The 8933-nt window shown below is 35.3% G+C and overlaps 2 long non-coding RNA genes across 5 annotated transcripts; both read right to left on the bottom strand.

Annotated features, from left to right (window-relative positions):
- Positions 1–2587: 2587 nt before the first annotated feature.
- Positions 2588–2910, bottom strand: LOC147490185 (uncharacterized). Its single transcript, XR_015202024.1, has 2 exons — positions 2823–2910; positions 2588–2646 (listed from the first exon to the last, which is right to left on the bottom strand). It is a non-coding gene; the product is annotated as an uncharacterized LOC147490185 (long non-coding RNA).
- Positions 2911–3322: 412 nt separating this feature from the next.
- LOC147490184 (uncharacterized) lies at positions 3323–4656 on the bottom strand. 4 transcript variants are annotated; one of them, XR_015202020.1, is made up of 4 exons: positions 4561–4656; positions 4230–4291; positions 4046–4131; positions 3323–3353 (listed from the first exon to the last, which is right to left on the bottom strand). It is a non-coding gene; the product is annotated as an uncharacterized LOC147490184 (long non-coding RNA). The 4 variants fall into 4 exon arrangements; XR_015202021.1 differs by having other exon boundaries at positions 3327–3417; XR_015202022.1 differs by having other exon boundaries at positions 3327–3360.
- Between the last annotated feature and the right edge of the window lie 4277 nt (positions 4657–8933).

The raw sequence follows: 8933 nt of genomic DNA, 5'->3' as shown, positions 1-8933 counted from the left end.
ACTCTAGCACATATGAATATTCCATCTTATAGAGATATCACATTCCACAAACTTAATCAACATATAATAACAAAAACAAAACCACTAATCAATTAAACATTAATTAGTATAAAAATATAGACACCAATCCAAATCAAACTTATATAGAAATGACTTCACCTAACCTAATTTTGGGATGTCTAATATGCCGCCATAGAATATCCCATTGTATTGGTCGTCCTTTGCTTTCTTTGTTATTGCTCTCTCAAGTGTTCCCCATCGGTTTAAAGTGATTGCATTTGCAATTCCCATAACTTCTCCCACGATATCACCACTTATTTGACAAAGCCCGGCAAGAACTGAAAAAAAGTGAGAGAAACATTACAAAATTTCTTAAGAAACTTTTCATCGGGTTGTGAGAACTGAAGAAACTATGAGTAGGTTAGTGTGGTGGGCTAATGTCGACTTCTTGCAGTAGCACTTCCTCGCCTATTAGACCACTATTTGAATAAAGCTTATGGATAAGAACAACTAATTTCTATGGACGAAGGCATACTTTAAGCCCATACAAATCACTTCAAAAGTTGACCCACAATGGTTTTGTGACTTTACTAGCTCTAGTAAAATGTTTTTGACAAAGGCATTAGGATAGAATCTTGGTAAAAAAAATGTCATAGAAGTTAACTAAACGGATAGTATTAGACAAAGATAAACACCGGAAGAGAAGAGATGGCTGCTTTGTCTCCGGATCAAATTGCTTAGTTACCCGGTAGCCGCCGTCCAATTTTGACTGCAAGTGAAAGAAATAAGTCAAGATTATGTTAAGGATACAAATTAATAAAGGTTTATTCATGAACCACACAAGGGTTACAAGTAGACACCTACTTATGCCGACCAATTTTTTTGCACTGGGATTATGACCTATAATCTCATTATTGTCACCGAAAAGCATTAACTCGATTTGAATGGTGCACGGTAGCTCCAATAATAGTCTTTGAAAGCAATATCTTGAAAAAGACCACGGATGATGAGGTCATTTTTGCTTATAAAACGTGGCTCGGAAAGCAATAAGATACTAACGGTCCATCATAAGCGACTCTCATCGATGCTATCTCACCGGTGGGACGGCGCCCCCTGGTGACTATTTAATCTAAGACATAGAAAATGCACTCACCTTTAAGATCCCCCAGCAAGAAGAAAACGACTCTGCAAACTATGGACAAACTTAAGGCAATCAACAGTCTTTGATCTGCAGCCAAAGGCCCGCAAATCGAGAACATTTTAGAGATACGATTGCATTAAGAATTCTGCGAAAAAAAACTATCTATTAATAAAACATCAACTAGATATTAATGTATTGGTAGCGTTGATCACTTAGGCAAATTCATTTGAGAAATTATCGCTGCCATGTGCACCTTATGCAAAGAATCACTAAATCTACTTGGCTCACTATAGTTTACTAGATCGTCATATAGTATTCTTCTTCTATTTTAAGGATCTCTTTGTTTCGCCAAAATTAATTAGATTGTGGTTTTTGTATCCTCTCCTAATACCGAGATGGTAAAAGAATCGAATAATGAAACTTACGCCTATTGGCTCCAACTGCGGTAAATGTTCCAACATTGAGCATAGTGTATCATCAACATTCCATATCGATTTTGGCTTCATTAAAGAATCAGATCTATTAGGCAAGACACCAAGCGGGTGAGCTACCATCATCAAATTACAATGCATCGAGAATCTAATCTATCTCGGTCCTTGCTTTTTCGGTGTGTGCATGTGTTGGTGGGGGTGTAAATATCAGCAGTCGGGATGCCCAATTAATAAATACAAGGGACACAAAACAAGAAGGAGAAAAACAACCATCTGGGATCACCATGGTTCAAAGTTGCTATAGTCGGTGGTTAGAGAAATGAACCAACATTAGAGTTTGTTTCATAGTGTTAGAATCCTAGGGCACATTTGCGGAGGGCATCTAAGGGTCGGGCAGTTACGTTGCTTGTGGACGGTCCATTGGGGGTTCACGACGACTTGAGGCCCCTTACACGACTTTTTAGGATGTTAGTAAACCCTCCTACTTTCTTATATATAGGCGTGTGGGAGAAGGCCAAAACCAATTAAAGCCATGTAGTCTTTTCTCTCTCCTTCTCTTATTCAATAACTAAATATGACTTTACATTTAACCGGATTTTTTAGGATTTTTTTATTATGTAAACCCTTACTAGTTTCTTATATATAGATGTGTGAGAGAAGGTTAAAACCTATTAAAGCCATATATTCTTTTCTCTCTTCTTCTCCAAACTTTCTTCTTCTCTTATTCAATAACTAAAAGAAAATTACGATAACATTACCCATAGTTGAATATTTCCAAGATGTTAACAAGCAATACTTAATTTTTCCAGGCAAATTATGAAGTAATAATTTCGTGCTAAAAGATATGAAAAAAAGTCACAAAGAAAAAGAACTTTTGGACAAGTTGTGAACGACAACTTTTTTTCACATCCTGCATCTTTAATTCACACGGGAATAATTAGACAAATTGTTCCATCAAACTTTACTAGAGCTCAGAAAGAGGAGAGGAGAAACCCCTACTAAGGCTTAATACAGACTTGTAATGACTTTGTTAGATGCACCACACTGCGCTTTGTCGCTCCATAAGCAGCGAACCTGGAAAACAAAATAAGGCAAAAACGAACCTGATTTTACCTCTTAAAATCATAAAAATCGTAAAAACATTTAGGACACGACAGAGCTAAATAATCTTGATGCTAGTCTCATCAGTCAAAAGTTTTAAAGATTACAATATGCAAAGGAAGAATATAAGGGGCAGAAACACATGATACCTAGGAGTCGGTCTTCCATCTGAACCAGCTCCATCCATGTTGAAAACATGACCACCTCGATCTTTGGTTCAACATCATATTTATTGCCCTGCAGATCATTATCACCCATAAACCGTGTCCGGACTTTGGTGGAACTTACAAATTCACTAAACGACGGATAACCGCATATATATTCACCTCGCGACAACATATCATCAAGCCAAGGGTATTTCGTGGTAACAACTTCACTACACAAGAAAATTGCGTAAAACAATAAATGATTGAAAAGGGTGAATCAAGAGATAAATATTTCCAATGGTTTTAACTTTTTACTACATCGTCATATTCCATGTCATGTTCCAATAATTTATTGGTTAGACATCACATATGATGATACTGATTACTTTGAGCATCCGCGAAAAAGAAGACCAATAACTTCGAGAAAGAAATACATCCAGTAAGAAAATTCTCCACGAAACTCACATAAGATCTTCATCGAAGTTTACGCCAATGGCCTCAGAGTCAGTATGCATTTGATCCTGCGTTATTGATCTGCATCCTTTCCCAAAGTGCAGTGAAAAATGGAAGTGAGGCAAAAAGTTGAGATCACAAAACACTGAGCCCCAATATGAAAGAACGATATAAGTTGAATAGACAACTTAATTGTCAGTTGAAAAAAGTTTTAACTTACAGCATTTAAATAGGACATAACCAGTCAGACTATAATAAGTATGGTGCGCAAGACTACAATACCCAAAAGACAACCAGATGAGACCTATATCCACAAGATAATTTCAACCATAAACTGCCTTGTAATCAGACTTAAGCTTGTTTTATCTAACCACATAATGACTTAAGTGTGATGCAGCCAATTTTAGTGAAATTTCAAATCGGTCAGTGACTTTGAGTCTTCACTAGTTGGCTGCAAAACATTCACAGTAGTCAAGTTCCTGATGTCTTTGTTTGAGGCTTCATTCTATACTGACTACCAGGAGCTGATTTGACAAATTCTAACCGAGGCACAATTTTCATCTTCTATTAATCCCCTCAGTGACCCCTCCCACTCTCCCCACCCCGCCCCAAACTAACCAGACAAAGAAACAAACAAACAAACATATCAGGTTCACTATGGCTGCAGCTTATAACTAATAGCTGTGTAACAGGGTAGAAAACAGTATTCATTTTATACTAATATCATCAAGAAGATAGGATTTTGTAGGAGAAAACAGTTCTAACTAACATACCCATATATCGATATGTTTGAGCTTGTATGTGCAAAAGCAACTAGTGCCTTCACATCCTTCCCTTCTTTAACATCACAGGTAGTACCCTACGATAAAAAATGGTACTCATGACAATAGCACAGGCCCAACTACATTAGAATGATAATATGAAACGAAAAAAACAAAAAGAGAAAAAGCTAAGTACCCACACACGCTGCTCCCCGAACTCCTCTCTTAAGTTCTGAATTGCAGATTGCACCCGCTCAGCTGTAATATGGCAGGTGAATATGTGTAAGAACAGATAATGACTTTCAAAATTTGCACTTAACTCTAGCACTCTTTCCACGTAGTCGACTTAGCATCACCTTAAGCAATATGTCCAGTTTAGAACCTAGAGTTAGATAATCAGAGCACCATGGTATATTTCACCCAAAGATCCTACGAAAACATCATTTTAAACCCAGATTCCACTTTATACTTGACTAACGTTTTGAACCTTTAATAAGTCAGATAGCTCTAAGCTTACGCAAGCATACCCAATTTACTGTTCCAGCTGAAACTGCAAAGCCCTTTTCTTTATACACAGGAAGAGATTCTCCTGTAAGCATAGACTCATCAACAACACCTCACTTTTGCCATAACCTTCCCTCGAGTCGGTAGTCAAAAGACGGTTATAGTACACATAAGCAAGTCGGCCGTCCAACGAAGAAATGGTAAGTAGCTCATAGGAAATGTAAAAGCTTGCTTAAATGGCTCACATCTACGGGGAATGGTTTCCCCTGTGTAAAACTAAGACTGAATCTCCGACGCGCATACATCATCAATGAGAGGGAACTTCTATGCAGATTGAATCGGGAACCGAGTACGATATCGCCAGATAGGTCACCTTCAACCGAGGTAATCACTAATCGTGATTGAGAAGATACTAGTGACTGCAGAAAATTGAGTTAGTTTCAAACTTCGGACATAGAGAAATCTATATTTTTATTAGAATGCTATTAATTAAAGTCTGAAAAATAGTTGCACTTACTAAGAGTTCATTCATGTCACTAGAAGCACTAAGTCTCGCTTTTTCTTCAAAGAGCCGCCCAAGAAGAACAAAACCAAGAAGCATGACCTGCATACTAAAAAACCACAGCTTATCTTGAGAACTATATTCAAGGGATACACTGTTCATCTTTTTCATACATAATATTGCCATGAGTAGTTGACAATTTGTCCATTTGGGAGCTGCAAAAAAAGTTTTTCCGGTCTCATTGTTTTGAACATATTTTGATATTGTTCGTGATATTCAACAAAACCTTTTCCCTATCAATATATTTTAGTGTAACTACTTCAAATCTAAGTCAGGCACTGAGATCAGACCTACAAGTTAAGTATACGATTGGCAAGGATTAGCAAGGAGAACGTATTACAATGTAGTGAAATTAGCGATGAACGAGTTCAATCGATTAATAATATGATGCATATTAGTAATGCACTCTTCCTATAGCATATACTGAAGAACAAAACAGTGTCTCATCTACGATTGCCCGATCAAGAAAGCTTCGATATCTAGATTTCTATAGGTGTTTTATATCACAAAGAGTGGACCATGGAAACTAAGGAAAAAAACATGCCTCTAATACTTTCATACTTCTAAGGTTACTCTTGTTGATTAACTAAGATTGGGCATGCAAACAAGTACATGAGTACATTAAGAAACCAATCGGGGAGTTAAAAGATTAAGATTATAAAAAGTCACCGGTTCATCGAAGAATGATGCATCCCATCCAAGCCCGGGTTTAGCAATGACACCTACTAGGAGAGACAACTTATAAAGGAACGGATAAACCAAATCACTCAAAAAACTATTTATATAAGAAATTGATCTACTTTTTCGGCAAACCTTACCGTGACTTATAAGAAATGCAAAAGAATAGATCCAAATCCCACAAAGAGTTCATATTTGGTGAACCCTTGCCAAATGCTAACAGACCATCAAAAAGCAAGTCTGAAAGCAAATGAAACCACCAAAACTGTCAATGACTCAATCTAAGCACGGTTACTTTCAAATTTCAGCACCTAAATCCAGTCTTGTTGAAAAGCGTAACTAGTAAATTAATTAGCACACCAAAACTAACCTCGCCCGGGCCCAATGAGCTCCCAAAGCAAGACCACCTTTCACATAAGAGTTATGCAATATATCGAAAAATGATCCTACACCAACAAATCAAATAAGCGGACATCGAGAACACATTTACAAAACCTACAATTCTTCCATATCAAAGATTGGATAACTAACCGAAGTAATTAAAGATAAAAGTCGTGTTCTTTCCAATTAGTTCCATAACTTGTGATAAACATGATGTTATTACATATCAAGTACTTCAACAATTTTTTCTTCAAGATGCATCTTTTTCAACATTTAACATTTTGAGCTCGATGTGCATTAGATTAAATTCTTAGGCATTGTTTCATTTCAAGTACTACACTATAAACAGATAAAAAGTAAGAAATTCATACCGTGGGCAATATGAATACCAAGAGAATGCAAAATATGTGAACCATGAGAACCACAACACAAAGCAACCAAAGTCCAAGCAAAAGCTAACCCCGGTTCCTACTCTTTACACTCAACAAACATTTCTCCAACATTATGAACCTCGCAGATGCATCAAAAAATTACACATTTATTAGTGATATAAATGAAAATAAGAACTTCATATTAAAATAGCTAATAGAAAGAAGAAGAAGAAAATAAACAAAACTATCGATCTCCCAATTGTTAGGTAGAGGAAGAAGGGGGGGTGGATAATTGATTTTAAGGCTTCAGTTTGTAATGAGTGTGGATGCATATGGGCTTCCTTAGAGAGTAAATGATTGATTTCCTATTTAACCAAATAAAGTATGCCTTTTGCAATTTGCAAACAAACATATTGCTTTTATAAATTCTGACTTAAGCTTGCATTAAGTTTAAATCGTCTCGAACAATATCAAAGATACCAGCTAAGGCCCTAACTCAAAACTCGGGTCTCCAAGTAAAGGGGAAGCAAACCATAACCAAAACACGAGGGAGAACAAGGAGACCATCAATAAAACAAGACACCGGAGTTGCAGATGCTCGAAATCATCGATCACTATCGCATTATTTGCGGCAAAGCCGAACTATATAAATCTTAATCTCTACAACTATTTTTCATCACCAAGAATGAAATAACGATGACAGAGAATGCCCTCTCTCGAGATAGCCTCTCACGACCCTCACGAAAAACATATCCTAATGAAGTCCGTTTCGTGTATGTGGCAAAGCGGAGCATTATGTGTTTACAGAGACAAATTCTATAATCCTTTGGAAATTGGGACTACATCCATAAGTTATACAAACAACCAAGAGTAGAGAGAGAGAGAGTAAAAAAAACTAACCTTTTTAAATCAAGAATCTATGAAGAGATTGACTTGGTAAGGTCGAGAATGAGAAATCGTAGAAGATGCGAATAGAAACTAGGGTTCTTCAGAGAGAGAGAGAGAGTGGTTTTTTTTGTTTCCTGCCGTACGAAAAAAGAGGCGAGATTATAATTCCTTTTCTAATTTTCTAATTGTTAGCCGAAAAAAATAAGAAAAAAGAAGGGGGAAATGTGACCGCGTTACCAAATTTGCCCGCTTGTGATTTTTTTTTTTTTTTTTTTCAATTTATTATGCATATTTGTTTCCTTTTCTAACGGATATAAATGTTAGCATATCCCAAAATAACCGTAAAAACATTATTAAATATTAATTCAAGATTTTAAGTAACACTTGTTGTAGTAAGTAACGGATATAATCATTCTTTGATCGAATGCTGATTATATCCGTTACCTATTGAAAATTTGCACTGTTACAAAATGGCTATTATGGTGTAGTGACTATTCTATTTAAACTGACACAAAAAAATGGGTTATTAAAGCTCTCAGTAATATGATTTAATCAAGATAAATATCCAAATAGTCTGTGCAGATGCACAAGAATTCCTCACCTATTAAATCACACTTCTAAATTAAGTACAAGATCTCTACCCTTACAAACAGGTAATTTAAGTTTCAAGTTAACAAGTTTTAAAAAAGATAAATTTCAAAATAGCCGGTGCATATGCACGGGCATAGAAACTAGTATTAATATTAAAGCTCTCACAACGAGTATTTGTTTAGCTTTTTTAAAATTTCACGTCATCAACTCCTATTAAAATGGGAATTTTTCTCCTATTGAAAAGAAAAATTCTAACATTTCTAATTAAAACGAGAATCATTCTCCTATTATAATGAGAATTCTTCTCCTATTGAAAAAGAAAAATCTAACACTTCTAATTAAAACAGGAATCCTTCTACTATTAAAACCGTAAATCACACTTCTAAATTAAAACAGGATCCCTCATCCAATTAAAAAATGGGTTTTTAAAATTTAATTAAAATAATTTGTTGAGAAATTAAAACGGATTTTAAAAACTTGATTAAAACAATTTGTTAGGAAATTAAAAACAAGTTAGCGACAAAAACAAGAATCACGATTTGTTAGAAAATTTATATATGCATAGTTATGATTGTTGAACAAATTTTTAAAAGAGTCAGTGCGTATGCACGTGGGTCTACTTTCTAGTATTAATATTAAAACTCCCACAAAGGGTATTTTTCTAGGTCTCTTAAAATTCCACGTTATCAACTTCTATTAAAATGAGAATTTATTTCCTATTGAAAAAGGAAATTCTAACACTTCCAATTAAAACTAGAATTTTTTTCCTACTATAATGGAAATTCCTCTCTTATTGAAAAAGAAAAATCTAACACTTCTAATTAAAACGACAATCATTCTCCTATTAAAAACATGAATCACACTTCTAAATTAAAACGGGATCCCTTCCCGAATTAAAAAAATGGGTTTTTAAAACTTAATTAAA

The sequence above is a fragment of the Coptis chinensis genome, chromosome 7 (genome assembly GCF_015680905.1).
Source record: "Coptis chinensis isolate HL-2020 chromosome 7, ASM1568090v1, whole genome shotgun sequence".
NCBI lineage: Eukaryota > Viridiplantae > Streptophyta > Magnoliopsida > Ranunculales > Ranunculaceae > Coptis > Coptis chinensis.
The sequence above is the reverse complement of the archived record's forward strand: the minus strand, read 5'-3'. Positions and strand labels throughout refer to the sequence as shown.